This window comes from Epinephelus lanceolatus, chromosome 5 (assembly GCF_041903045.1).
Source record: "Epinephelus lanceolatus isolate andai-2023 chromosome 5, ASM4190304v1, whole genome shotgun sequence".
Classification (NCBI taxonomy): Eukaryota; Metazoa; Chordata; class Actinopteri; order Perciformes; family Serranidae; genus Epinephelus; species Epinephelus lanceolatus.
In genome coordinates, this window is record NC_135738.1 from 34,065,686 (window position 1) to 34,079,898 (window position 14,213).

General features: G+C 40.6%; 1 protein-coding gene across 1 annotated transcript in view; it reads right to left on the reverse strand.

Moving 5' to 3' along the window:
* Positions 1 to 14,213, reverse strand: part of cdh13 (cadherin 13, H-cadherin (heart)) — a 476,360-nt gene that overhangs the window by 368,527 nt on the left and 93,620 nt on the right. The window lies entirely within an intron of this gene.

Sequence of the window (14,213 nt, forward strand, 5' to 3'; positions counted from 1 at the left end):
CTGTGTATGAATTTACCAGGTATACATGAAATCTCTGCAGGACTGGTTGTTTGTTTTACTATTAATCTGGCTGGGGAAACACTGCTATAAATTTGTTGCATGGGATACAAAACCTAATTCAGGAAGCTCCCTCCCTGAGGTGGTCATAAGTGAGCTGAATTCAAAGTCATGCTGCTGCTGTACAAACAGCAGTTGGCATGGGAATTCAGATGAGGTCACGACCAACTTATTCTTCTGTAAAGTCAGTTTTACTCAGTATCCTGAAATGTAGGTTGAGATTTGGTACAGGGACAGCATTAGTTAGGAGTTTAACTGAGCTGGTGAACCCTGCCCAAGTACCCATTAGTACCCTAAAGGAGCCCCATCTACATCTTCATGAATAAAACATATCTTTTGTAGATTCATGGCACACAGAGGTTGTATTAGGTTGTATTCAAGTTTTTAGCTCTGAGAAATAAACAAGTCTGTAATTAATTCAGTCAATAGATCCTTAAACAAAACCAAACAGAAAGCAAAGCTGGCGAATAAAATATATGTTTCCCAATAAGTGCAAGAACAGTGGGGCCGCAGAAAAATGCATGAGCCTGAAACCAAGTGTGTATTTACCAAACTATTTCTATTCATAGATCCCCGACTTTGAGCCGAGCTGAGCAAACAGGGTGCACACATCTCCCTGGCACATTAAAAATCCCTGCCTGTTGGAGAGCAGGGGACAACAGCAAACTGGCCTTGTGACTCATTCAAAGCATCTGAAGAGCTTCCTGGCACTGGCTACCACATAATGAGGACTTCTCTCACACCACAATAACACTGATTTGACTTTGAAACTTTTAGCGTTACGTTTTTATTCGAGCAGTAAGGTCCCTCTGCGATGCAAATCCAACATCCCTGGGGGTTGTGTAGAGTTGCGTGGTAAGTGAGCTGGCGTAACCCTGACAGTATCATTTCCTCACCGTCAGTCTGCTCAAATCCCTTTTCTAGTTGGCAAGCTTGTCAATACTTCCACCTCACACAACTCTCACTTCACTGCACAGGAACGGGGAGAGAGGTGTGAAGTGAGGGACTGAAAAACAACAAGAGCGTCAGCTGCAGGCACCAGCTGCTATCCAGCAGAATTCATTTGAATGCACTTTATTTCATCCCTATTGGGATTTGACGTGTCAATCTGAGCACGTTCGGTTTTATCTAGATGGCATGTTCATTCACCTTGAAAGCGGTGTTTTGTCTAATAGCCACAACAAGTAAACTTGAAAAAGAGCGTTTTCATAAATATACCAGTGACTTTCTGCAGTCTTTGTTCAAGTTTGTTGTGTCTAAACAATAGACACCGCAAAGTTTCCCCAATGAGCCCCATGGCCATGGCAGAGACAGATGGAAACCTGATGCAACGCCACAGGCTGCTGAAGCTTAAATGGTGCCACATTGACAGGGAGGTTACACCTTTTCAGGTGTTGTCAGTAGAAGCCAACTTCAGAATGGTGATGCTATCACAGTTTGCTCCCAAAGACAGAAAATTGCAATACAATTCAAGTTTGAATGTCTCTAATCAGAGGCTCGCTACTAAACACAAGCCTATCAGAGGCTGGCATCAGTCGGTGATGCACTGGGGTGAACGAGAAGCGATGAAGAATAGGACAAGTGTTTGGACGTAGATTCGTGAAGCCTGTGTTATCACTCAGCCTGTGTCTGCAGCTATTGTTGGGCGGCTGGTGGGCTGCACACACATATTGGTGGGGGTGGTCGTTAGAAGTAAAGGATTGAGGTATGTGTTTGTTTCTCCTCAAGGTTTATCTGTTGTTATCAGCCCACCTTTCTCCTCTCTAGCTGACCTCCATTCATCAAAAGTAACAGGCTGCTGCTGATACTCTCTCTTCAAACACTCCTCCCTCCACCTTGAACTGACCTGCACCAAAACCTTCCCCTCTTCTGTTTTCTCCTTGTTTCTGGGCCAAAGCAAGATTCCAGCTCTTATCTCTTTCCCAATGTCCTTCCTTACACTTCCTACTGAAACACAGTTTACCCTCCCTTTCCCGTCTTATACTAACTCTTTTTACTCCTCCGCTTCCTCCTGCTGCTTGTTTTGCTGATATCATTCATCCTCTTTCCATCACTACATTAATAAAATTCATGTCTTCTCTGCGACTTCCCACTCTTACATAACCTGTATATGTGTATGATTCAGTTATACAGCTTATTAATCATGCCTATTTCCAACAGCCCAGTAAGGTTAATCAACACCTCAATTAAAACTTGTTTTGATTACAATCCACTGGAAGAAGCCGAGCCAATCAGCACACCATCCACCTGTGGACTATGTTTGAAAGACAATAGGCAAAAATATTTTTCATATTCTTATCCTGAACTTCTCTCACTTTTTTTCTGAGGCACGAATATTCCAGACTGCATTTACTGGTAACACTTTACTTTAACCCTAGTGCAACAGACGATGTTCCCTCCAACAGAGAACTGCAAAAGCAAGCTCTCATTTCCAAACAACTACTGAACTTGACAACTTGTCAAAAAATTCATAAACTCTAGAATAAGGGAAGTTGTTGATATACTGTATAGTGAACAGAATATCAATTTGTATTATGTTTAGTTTTATTTATTTGAATTTCAGTATACTATTCAAGGAAGTCCGACGGTGGCTTGACAGTGCCACTGGCCGCGCACATGTGAGTTGTCGATGGCAACAACGTGTGTGTCGGCTTCGTCGAGTGTACCAAGTGCAGCACAATGCTGGTATCTGACAGCAAAAAGACAGGGACCTCAACACTCCAGAGGCACATGACGAAGGCTTGCCATGGAAAGGAAGACGAGAATCAGCCCTCAATGTCCATGTTTGTATCCTTAAAAAAATGTCGGGTTTAAACCAGGCTCGGGCTGATAATTACAGGTAAAGGGACATGCCAGGCCGGTCATGACAGAACATGCACAGGCTCAGGTGGGGTCGGGCTAGATATTTTGGGCCTTAAAGCTGCATTCTTTCTAATGGCCAGCAGGTGGCAACTGGTTGCAAAAAGATATGTGAATGTGCAAGTCAGTTATACAAGTCTAGGAGAAAATGACCCTAGTTATTACTTAAGTGAACATTTTCCTAATGAGTATATCATCTCAGTCACTAATTTCAAGTCCACCTCAACACAGCTTAATATCCATTTTGTAAATTATGATCGCAGAGTAAGATAGGCAATAAAGCAAGATAAGCTGTAGAGCAGGGCTACCCTGTGATTGACATGTTGCTACCACGGTGGTGTCCTCAGGTTTTCAGTCAGATCCACCCCTGGCTCCTCCAAAACTTCACCCTCTCATCCAAACAATGCTGCTCACAAGATCACAAATCACAAGATGGCTAATGACTGGTTCACACTATGCGATATCAGCCCGATTATAGCCCGACACAGCGATGTACAGTGAGGGCATGGGTCGTGAACAACAATGAGTGCCGTAAGCGATAATCCATCGTTTCAAGCCTCACGATGTTCCAACAGAAAGTCTAGCATGTTTGATTTTCTTTTTGTCATTCATGACTGCTCCTGTCACAGCCGTCACTTTGACCTATAGGAACACACAGATAATTGATGTGGACCACCGTGTAGTCTGTCATGTCTGTCGGCTGAGTCACGGCAAGATTTTATGGCGCCACAATTCCATAATCTGACATAGTGACTGTCAGAACGGATAGAAATGTCGTGTAGTGTGAACCAGGCATAAAGTGCTGAACTTGAGGCTTTAAAATGGTGGTCAACAAACCAGTGGGTGAAGTTATGATGACTACGTCCACTTCTTTTATGCAGTCTATGGTATATTTGTCAATAGAAGAAGATCACATCCATAACGTCATAGTCATCAGGTCATTAGAGGTTGTCGCACAACTATAAACACAAGCATTTAATGGGCTGATAATGGCCCTAGCAGGCCCCTTCCAACCCATATCTACAATGCTGTTAACAACTGATAATGCCCATTTAATACAGTTGTAACATCCAAAGCTAGTGCTCATACAACAGGTCTGGACCACTCATTATAATAAGGTATGCACTGGATCAAAGCTAAGTCTGCTCAAGTTATTTTGGACTCTCTTCCACCATTTCGAACACAATGATAACTGAGGGGTGCTTTGAAATATCACCAGCATCAATGAGAACGCCCTGAGTCAGCCTTTAATAAAGTAACCAAACTGACACTACAAAAGGACATTATGCAGTATGCAAAGTAATGCCTCTCATTATACCCCTCTCCCTAGTTCTTCTCTGTGTTCTACATTTTAGCTCTTCATTTGTGTGCCTCACTCTCTTCACCCTTGTCATTCACTCTCTTTGTCCAAAAATCACTCACTCCATTACTTTCTTGCACTGACGGGGGGACAGCCATAAGTTCACATTCCTCGCACGCGCTGGAAAGTTGATGGGATTTCATTACAAAAGCATTTAAGTTATACTTGCCCCCATAATGCATCTTTTGTATACCTGACCAAATTATATCATATTGTTCGAGCTCGAGGCTCAGCTGTAAGTGGTGTATTTAGAATAGAGTTTGAGTGGGCTAATGCATACAGTATTGAGATATGTTATGCTCCAGGAGTTTTTCTGGATGATTTTATTCTTTATTTTCCTACCATGGAAACTTTTCGCAAGCCTAGTTGGTGCACAAATAGATTTTGGAATCACTTCAAATAAATGGACTTACTTTGCATTATCTTGTTTGCATCTGTTACAGGATGCAAAATCATTACATTGCAATCAATATTTGACCAAAATGTTTCACTATTTCATGCAAATCATTTCATGCAGAAATGCTGTCTTAGGATGCCAAAAAATACAAACAAATAAATAAAAATCTCCCTGCACTTGAGGGATTTCATCTCATCTACATTTTCCTGGTAGACTTAATAAACACTGAACACTTAGACATTCTAAAGGATTGTATCAGGGAGACTTCTGTTTCCTCTCCCTTATCTTTCCAACAAAAAAAGTAAAGAAACAATCGAGTCTAATTATCAGCAGCAAACAGGAAAGCGCTCAAGAAGCAGTGGTACACGTCATGCTTCATAGAACAGATATGAAAAAGACAAACAATTCAAGTGTTAGTGTAGACATATCCAGAAGGGATTTATGTATACTTTTCTATTTTCAGCCTTTGGAGCACAACAAAGCTCAAACACAAGCTGTATCTATAAAGCTGAGTTTGTCCAATAATCTTCTGAAAAATAAATTCAAAGACTTTGGGCCTCATAAGTCTGCAAGAATGGACATTGTGCTTTCACAAAGTCAATTTTAAAACATTTCCCAGACACAGTGGTGGAATTAGATTCATTTGATGGAACGTCAGAGGGGAGCTCCTAACCTGATTTAAGGAGGTATAGGAAAGTACATTTTCAAATTCAGCCGTACATCCAATCCCATTTGATCCTGACAAAAGTACACTATAAATTGGGAATCATATTCCAGGCTGCTTCCCAGCTGTTGGCTCACACTCAGCTCTGATGCAGAAGTGGATAGATTATTCTCAAGCAGGCAGCGCTGTCTGGCCCCATTGCCCTTGGAAGACATAAAACAATATGGATAAATATGCTATGCAAGGTCTCATGCTGCTCTGTTTGCCACTGCAGCTGAGTGACTCCAGTATCACTCAACTGGGGAGATAAAGATATCTGACTCAGGGGACACCAAAGCATTGCTGCATTTTCTTTTATATCAGCTGCCAATTTGAGCCTGTAAATTGAGTTTTTACATTTACAGTGAATGTAAAAGGTAAACAGGGTGACCGGAATATCAAAGACAGAGGAAGGTTTGTTTATGGACCGACTGGAGAGCTCATTAAACCTTATCTGATCTTACAACAAGCAAGTTTCTCAAGAGTTTCTTTTTTACAGTATGTTGGTGTGTCGCTGGCTGTGGCATCTAAACGCTTGTGCAGTGTGAGCTTTGATGAAGTGACCTGATGCCGAAGGTCATCTATACCTGCCTTAGATAGGACAGCTGCATCGTTATAGACCCTCAGCGCAGTTCTCCATCACAACCCTGTCCCTTAGTGCTACTCCCTCTCTCCCTCTATCTGTCTTTTTGCTCTTCTTGTAACTAGCAGACAACAGGACAGGAGGGAGAGGCAGCACCATCAGTCCTCTCCGGCCGCTGCTCTTGATCACACAGATGGCAGGTATTGTCACAGCCCTGCAGCCACTGATCCCACCCCTACTCACAACCAAAGGTGGTTTTTCTCCTCTCTCACTCTGTCTTCCTGCCTTTCATCTAACAAGCACTTAAGTGATTTGATCCCTTTGACTACATTGCCCTCAAACAAGTGATCTGGTTTTGACTGGGCGAAGGGAAGTACAACAGCATATTAGGGACATTTTTGATAAAAAATAAATGGAGCTAGGATAGGGGGAGAATATTCTAATAAAAGACTCAGAATTTCTGAGATTTAAGTCATATATTTCTGAGAGAAAATGTGGATATTCTCTGAGATTATACAGTTATGTATTCATTTATTTTTTTTAATTCAAGGAACCACATGCTTCACTTTCTTTTTTGGATTGACCTCATCACACCACAGAAACTGCCATGGTCGCACTTTATATTTTATGGTAGGCTACACTAAAAAGAACTCATAAGCTGTAATTTGTATCAGTTAGATATTTAAGTTAAGATATTTATGGGTTGTTGTTTTTTTTTCAATCTATATACAGCTGTGTAAACCCCCCTCTCCCCACTTCCTCCTTGTTGTTGCCCTCTTGGAATTATTAGGTGTGAGAACCCCCGGGGAATTCTTTTTTCCCGAACACCCTGAAAGGTAGGAAACACCTAAAGGTAGGCTTGTACATGACACAGATAGATTTCAATTCACTATTTACATCAGCATAAGCGTGCATCTTACATTACACCCCTCAATTAATAAATATTTTCCTTCTATTGAGTCATAAATCAATGCACATTATTTGCTTGTTCACAGGTGAATGAACAACGAGGTGAAACAGCTCAGTGTCCCCCGCCCAGACTCAAGAGAACCGTAATACATGATTAATCAATACATATGTTAAAATACCATGTGTTTATGTAACCAGTGTATTAATTTGCGCAAATCTGTGCATCAATGAGCCATTTTCATACTTTCCACTATTAACTAGAGATCTAGTAACAGTCACTTGTCTTATACCAGTACAACTTTAATGTGTATATGTGACTTCATCACCATTTTCTGACTCTTTTTTTTTTTTTATGATTTTGTGATTTCAGATTTTTTTCTTGCAAGTTTATGACTTTATAATCTCAGAGAATAGTGAGTTTGTTTCCATCATTTTTTTTTTCAGGATTTCAGCACTTTAATTTATCAAACTCTAATTTATTTCATTTATTTATTCTGTTTTTTTATGGGACTTCTGCTATAGATTTTTAGACAACCAAGCTCAAGTGCAGATAACCATGATGACATCACCAGGGTTGTTTGAAAAATTTGACAGTTCTCTCGAGAGTTACAGAGGACATTATGCAGCTGTTACTACAGGAGGAGTAGTCCTCCTCATGCCTAGTAAACTGACCTTCATGTGTAAAATCAGTGGAGAGCCCCTTTAAAGATAAGTAGGCAGAAACACTTCATCACATCTGCTGGAATGAATTAAACACCAGAATCTGATCTTCAGTCTTCCAGAATCTCACCTAGTTGGTTAGGAGTTAAATATAACACTAACAAGGCATGAAGCGGCCGACTGGCAACATTAAGTAAGCAGCCACTGCTTTTGATTCACTGGATGATCCCTCCACTTCAGCAGCTGCAGCTTTTAATGAAGGCCTTCTTGGGCGATTTAGCCCCCAACTCTGTCATGTCTCTCATTTCTCATATCACGTCTCCTCTTTTACAAAATTATTAGTGTTTGATTATCAGTTTCCACTTTGGATAAGGGGCTGCAAAAACCGGCACAACTGTTTAACAGATGTTTAGCGATGTACAAACAAATCATTTAAAATTCATGAGTAAAACGTGAGTTTGGTTGATTAAACATTTATTAACCCAATTAACACTTGGTAATGATATGCTGGCAAAATTATTCTTCACTTGTGGATCTGATATAAAATTTTAAGTATTACAAATGAATCCCTGCTGATTATTTTATGTTGATTAACTTATTCATGCTAATTATAATTATTGCATGAGTTTGCAATGGCTATGACTTTTAATCATTCCAGTGTATTAATTGTGATACAATATATGATACAGATGCTAAGACTCGAACCGTATTCTTCATACAGACAGAGTATTATCACATAGGATTCTGATGCTTTACTGGCTAATGGATCCATTTTAGTCACTGTATTTGGTGTCACTAGGCTGCTGTAATTGCTTGTTAGTCCTTTCTCTCTTGTGTTATGACAATCTTTAATCAGATGGTGTAATGAATAAAAATATCCTTGCCACACAGCAAGGAGACTACCACAATATCTTTTTATGTTATGTTCCCTTTTGAATTCAGAAGCACTCAAGACCAATTAGGTATAGCACCAGACACGGCTGTACAGATGATTAGATTATGCAATTAGCCCTGAGGCAAAATGATGAAAATTATTCCACATGAAATGAAAAGAAACAGTAATTTCTGTCCGTGTATGTGGACAAAAGAGTATGTGTAAAAACACTTTGTTTGAACAAGTAATGTGATTTTATATTCAGCATTAATACCACTTTACTAAGTGAAGTCAAATGACGCAATTTGGTTTTTTCCAGTGCAGTTTATTATGAGGCAGGATGTATTTTTTATAATTGAGACACAGGAGTCAAGGTAACTGTCGTGTATTCAAGAACTCTTGACACAAATTACTTTTATAATGCTGCAGTAACCACAGTGGCCCATATTTATCACCAGATGGACTTAAAAAAAGAATCTACAAATTTTCCAGTATTGCTTTGTAGACAAGTTAAAACCTGACAAATCAAATTCTCCAAAGCATTTACAGAATGAACGTGTCCTCGGTTCTTTCCCTTAAGTGGAGCCTGCGTACTCTGTCGAGTGTTTACAAAGTGGTCTCTAGATTCACTGCCAAAAGGTTCAGAGGTGGCACTTTCTAAATGTCCTCCATTTGCTATTTTTTAATGAATAATCCATAAGTGTTTGATTTAATGATAACTCATGAGCTTTTTAGAATTTGTCTTGTGCTGATGGCAGGCCTATGCCAATAAATATGACTGAGCATTAATAAATGCTGTAGTTCTCCCAACTGAGCTCCAACAAGAGAGGAGGGAAGCTTTCATGAGTGTCGCCCACTCATCTTCTAATTTGCCACTGAATAAGTTGTTGTATTAACAAAGAATGATGAATGCACAACTCTTTAAATATTCATGTCCTACATAATATGCTCTATTACATTATCCCTTGTCGCCAATGCACACAGCTGTACTGTACTGAGACTAAAAGTGTGTTGATGAGGAGCTCTCATGCTCATTTTCATGTTCATTCTTGTATTTGGGGTGTCTACTAGGACATGTTTACATGGTTTAAAAAAAAACACTTGCTTTTCCTCATACAGTCTGTGCTGGTACAAATATAGACTCACAAATCAGTCTTTAGACGCTTTGCTTAACTAAAGACTGATGTCTTTCTCGCTGATTTTCTGTTAGATGGGCGGATACAATTTCAGAGTTTAAAAAAACTCCCTACGTTGCAGAACCAATAGTAAATCTGCAGGGCGGTCCTTCGGTGGCTCGCTGAACTCTTGTGCTCGTAAACATAGTCCGACTGTGTTAAAAGTTTTAACAAAGTCGCTGTAAGTCCTTCATTTTCACAGACTTGCGGACTGAACACACGTTTGATAAATCGGAGTTAAATCTCTCGGCATCCATTTTCAAGCGCACATTTCCGGGAGGGCGTGTCCTTTTAAAAAATGCAAGAGGCGTTGCTTTGTTGCTGGCCGTTTTCTCCAGTGTGTTAAACACACTTTAGAAAGGAGTGTCCCCAGACTATCAGAAGGTGGAGATCTCTGATTGTCTGGTGGTGAGACTAGTACAAATATAATTACCAAGCACCTCCAGGACTGAAAAACGAAATCAACGCCAAAGTGCCAAAAACTGCAGTTCCTGTAATGGCCACTCAAGGCTGGCTCCAGAAGCCAGTCAATCCTCATACAACCCTACGTTAAAATACTCAACTTTACAGCAGAAATAAAGTTTACATCCTGGTACAAAAGCAATTTTGTCTCTTTAGCTAATCTTAACAATCATGACAACCGTACGGGAGGTGAATATTTTTGTAACTCACTTCTATACATTTTATTAAGGCTTAAAGTTTCGCATATTTAAGGGCAGGACCGCTTTGAGTGACAGGCTGTCTACTAGGCATCACTAAAGTCTACAAGTCAGATCAACCCCTTGCTTCTCCATAGCTCCAGCCTCTCGTCCAAATATGGTCACTTCTGGCTCCAATCAGCCAAGATGGTAAAAGCTAAAATGTCGAACTTGAGGCTTCAAAATGACAGTCCACAAACCAATGGGTGATGTCAAGTTAGTTATGTTCATCAGTTTATGGTATTCCACCTGTGTGTGAGCAGCAACGCTTTAGCGCCCGTTTCTTTAAGCCCCCCTCCTGACAGCCCAGTCCATGCTGTCAGCGTTTCTAGGTCTTCCACATCTCAATGTCTCTACACAGCCAATGCAGACGTGGAATTACTGTATTGGGGTAAAACGACACTTTCTACTGTGAAAAATCACCAGTAAAAGCCTCTTAACCCAAATCTTCACAACCGGACATGTTGCAGCAGGAATATGATCTGAAATCGAGGCGAAATTAACAACATCAGCAACCAAGATTACATTCTTTCCTGATGTTAGCATGTAGTTGATTCTAAGATGCAGACCTCTCCAGACGCCTCTCTGTCAGCTCCACATAATTCATGCTAACCTATGCTATTTAAGTTATTTACAAATATTAGCTGTACTTTCTGTGTTTATTATTGGACCACGATGATGACATAAATCATAAGACAGACATAAATCTGTGGTGGATTTAATCTGTAAAACAAGAGAAACAACTATACTGTAAGCAACAGTTAAATCATTCTACAATCATAAACCATGGATTACTAGAACCATCTAGGATGCCATAAACAAACACACTGCAGCTTACAAATTATTAATGCAATCTGGAAACATGGACAATTATAAAGCAGCAATCTACAATGTTAGAAGAGCAGTAAAAGAAGCAAAAGGGGACTACAGGAAGAAAGTAGAACTACAGTTCCAGGAAGATAATCCCAGACCTGCGTGTGTGTGTGTGGCAAAGTCTAAGGAATATGACAGATTACAAGTCCAAATTCCCCACCCTTGTGAAGCGCTGATGTGTCCTTAGCAGGTGAGCTTAACCATTTCTATGTTCGTTTTGAGGCCATCAGTAGTCAGCAAGCAAAAACAGCTGAAGCAGAGGTTGATGGATTGGCGGGTGCACCTCTGACACCTGTCTCCCTTCCTGAGCATGATGTCAGGAGGGCTTTAAAGTGTGTGTGAACACCAAGAAAGCAGCAAGACCAGATGGCATAAGTGGGAGTGTCCTCCAACTATGCGTTGACCAACTAGCGCTGGTGTTGTAATATTCAACCGGTCACTGGCTCAGTATGTCATACCCATGTGCTTCAAGAAAACAAGACCAACCTGCGTGAATGACTATGGCCCAGTGTCTCTCACCTCTGTAGTGATGAAGTCCTTTGAACGACTGGTTAAGGATTACATCTGCTCGTCACTGACCAGCAAACTGGACCTATTACAGTTTGCCTACAGTCCCAATCAATCCACAGTAGCTGCTATAGCACACATCTTCCACATCACCCTATCTCCCTAAGAAAGGGAGCTATGTGAGATTGCTGTTCAATGACTACAGTTTAGTGTTTAACATCATAGTTTCCTCCAGGCTGGTCACAAAGTTCAAGGAGTTAGGATTAAACACCTCACTGTGCATGTGGATCCTCAACTTCCTGACAGGCAGACCCCAGTTAGTGAGAGTGGATAGACACACCTCTTCCAACCTCATCCTTAACACTGGAGCACCCCAGGGATGTGTGTTGAGTCCACTGCTGTACTCCCTATACAAACATGACTGTGTAGCCACTTTAGATTCCAACACCATCATTAAAAAAAGTTACGGACCTAGCCAGCTGGTGCCAGGACATCTACTCCTGAACGCCAGCAAAACTAAGGAGATAATAGTGGACTTTGGGAAGAAGCAGCCTAGGAACTAAGCTCCCCTTAATATCAACAGGTCCTCAGTGGTGAGGGTGGATAGCTTCAAATACAATGGTGTCTACATCACTGAGGACCTGACCTGTGCATTGTACACTGACACGGCAGTGAGAAAAACAAGGCAGAGACTGTTTTATCTTAGACGCCTCAGGAAATTCCAGGTATCCCCTTAAATACTAAGGACTTTCTACTCCTGCACAATCAAGAGAGTCCTGACAAGGAACATCATTACCTGGTATAAAAACAGCAGCGAACAAGATCACAAGGCCCCGTGAAGAGTGGTTCATTGAGCAGAACACACATTAGGCACTGCTCTACCCTGCATTAATGTTATTTATACCAGACGCTGAAAAAATAAGGCCTGGAGAATTATTCAAGATCCCAGCCACTCAGATAATGGCCTTGTCATCCTGTTGAGGTTGAGGGTGGGAAGAACGTACTGGTTACACCAGGCCAGCACTGAGATGCTAAGGAGGAGCTTCTATCCTCAAGCCACAAGGATACTGAATGACGACCCTGCCTTATTCAAATATTGACATTTATTTATTTATTACTACCACTACTATATATTGATGGCACTGACAGCTATTACATTTTACTGAAAGCATATTTTATGTTTTCATGTAATAAAGTAGAAGCCAAAGTAGGAAAAAACAAACAAACATTGAAAATAGAGTATTCAGGCTGGTCTGAAGGCTGAGGTTTTGCTCATAGGGATTGCTTTTGCATATGTTTACCTCATTACTTGAAACTCTGCCCAAGTTTAATATGAACATCTGGCATTGTAGCACTATGTATATATATGACAGAAAATAAGAAAAAGCGCAATAAATCCCTTTTACAGAGTTAAGAGAATTTAAAAAAAGAGATTATTTCTCTATCAGATGGGGATGTTATGCCTCCATAATCTTATACTATTTATGTTCTCGTATATGTGTACTTCGCAGTTCAATGCAGAAAGAAATTAGATAGAGCAGGAAAAAGATTTGAGCATTTATCATTTCTAATCACTCATAACATAAATCCATAAAAGTCCCAAGAATGCAATGAAGGGTCTACACTTGAAGGCAATTTTCTGCCTCTGTGTAATGTGCTAGATAATCATTACAACCCCAATTCCAATGTTTTTTTTTTCATCTCCTTGCACCTGTATTAACACAGCATATTATAACATTCAAACATAAATAGTGTTTCTACATCCCTTTTCTAGTGGATCAAAGTAATAAATGTAACTGCAGTTCCCTCCCCTCTTACACAGTAGTAAATATTGAATATGCTGAATATACTGCAGTGCTGCTGTATGGAAATAATTGTAACAGAGTAGTAAATGTTTCCTCGGCCCCCTCCCACCCCGCTGACCTTCCCGGTGTCTCTGGCCCTGAGATGGGATGTTAATGCCTGTGTCTGGACGGCTGCCATGCTGCAGCCTGTGCTCTAATGGATTGATAAAAAAGCTCTGAGCACAGAATCAATCATGATATAAACCTGGAGTGAAGCTTGTTAAACTCTAAGGAAAGTTCCTCTACCCTAATGCCCCTAATCTTCAGCCATTTGCTGTCCGACAGAAAGATTGCGGTTGTTACCCTCCTCCTGCCATACATTAGGAGGCCAGGACTATTTCAGGTGATGGACCTGCGGTGGATCTGAGGAGAGTAGAGTAAGGAATTGCAGTATGAAATTCAGTAATTACATTACGGTTACTAAGCAGTAAAGCTCTGTTACTTTGACGTTTGGGGGTCGGCTTGTTCTCTGTCTTACTGGGAGTTTCATGGGGGGTTAATGTCTTGGCCTTACAGTTCAGGTCGAGACTGCCTGTTCGTTAAACCACAACACTTTTTTGTTCTTTTCAATTACTCACTCCATTTTAACTTTTAATTTGTGAAGAACACTTAATTTAAATAATATAGTTTACAAGACAATGCATTTATTTGGGAAGGACTGAGTTGTTTTAAGGCCTCTTCGACAGATCTGGTTTGAGTAAGGAAAGTTATATA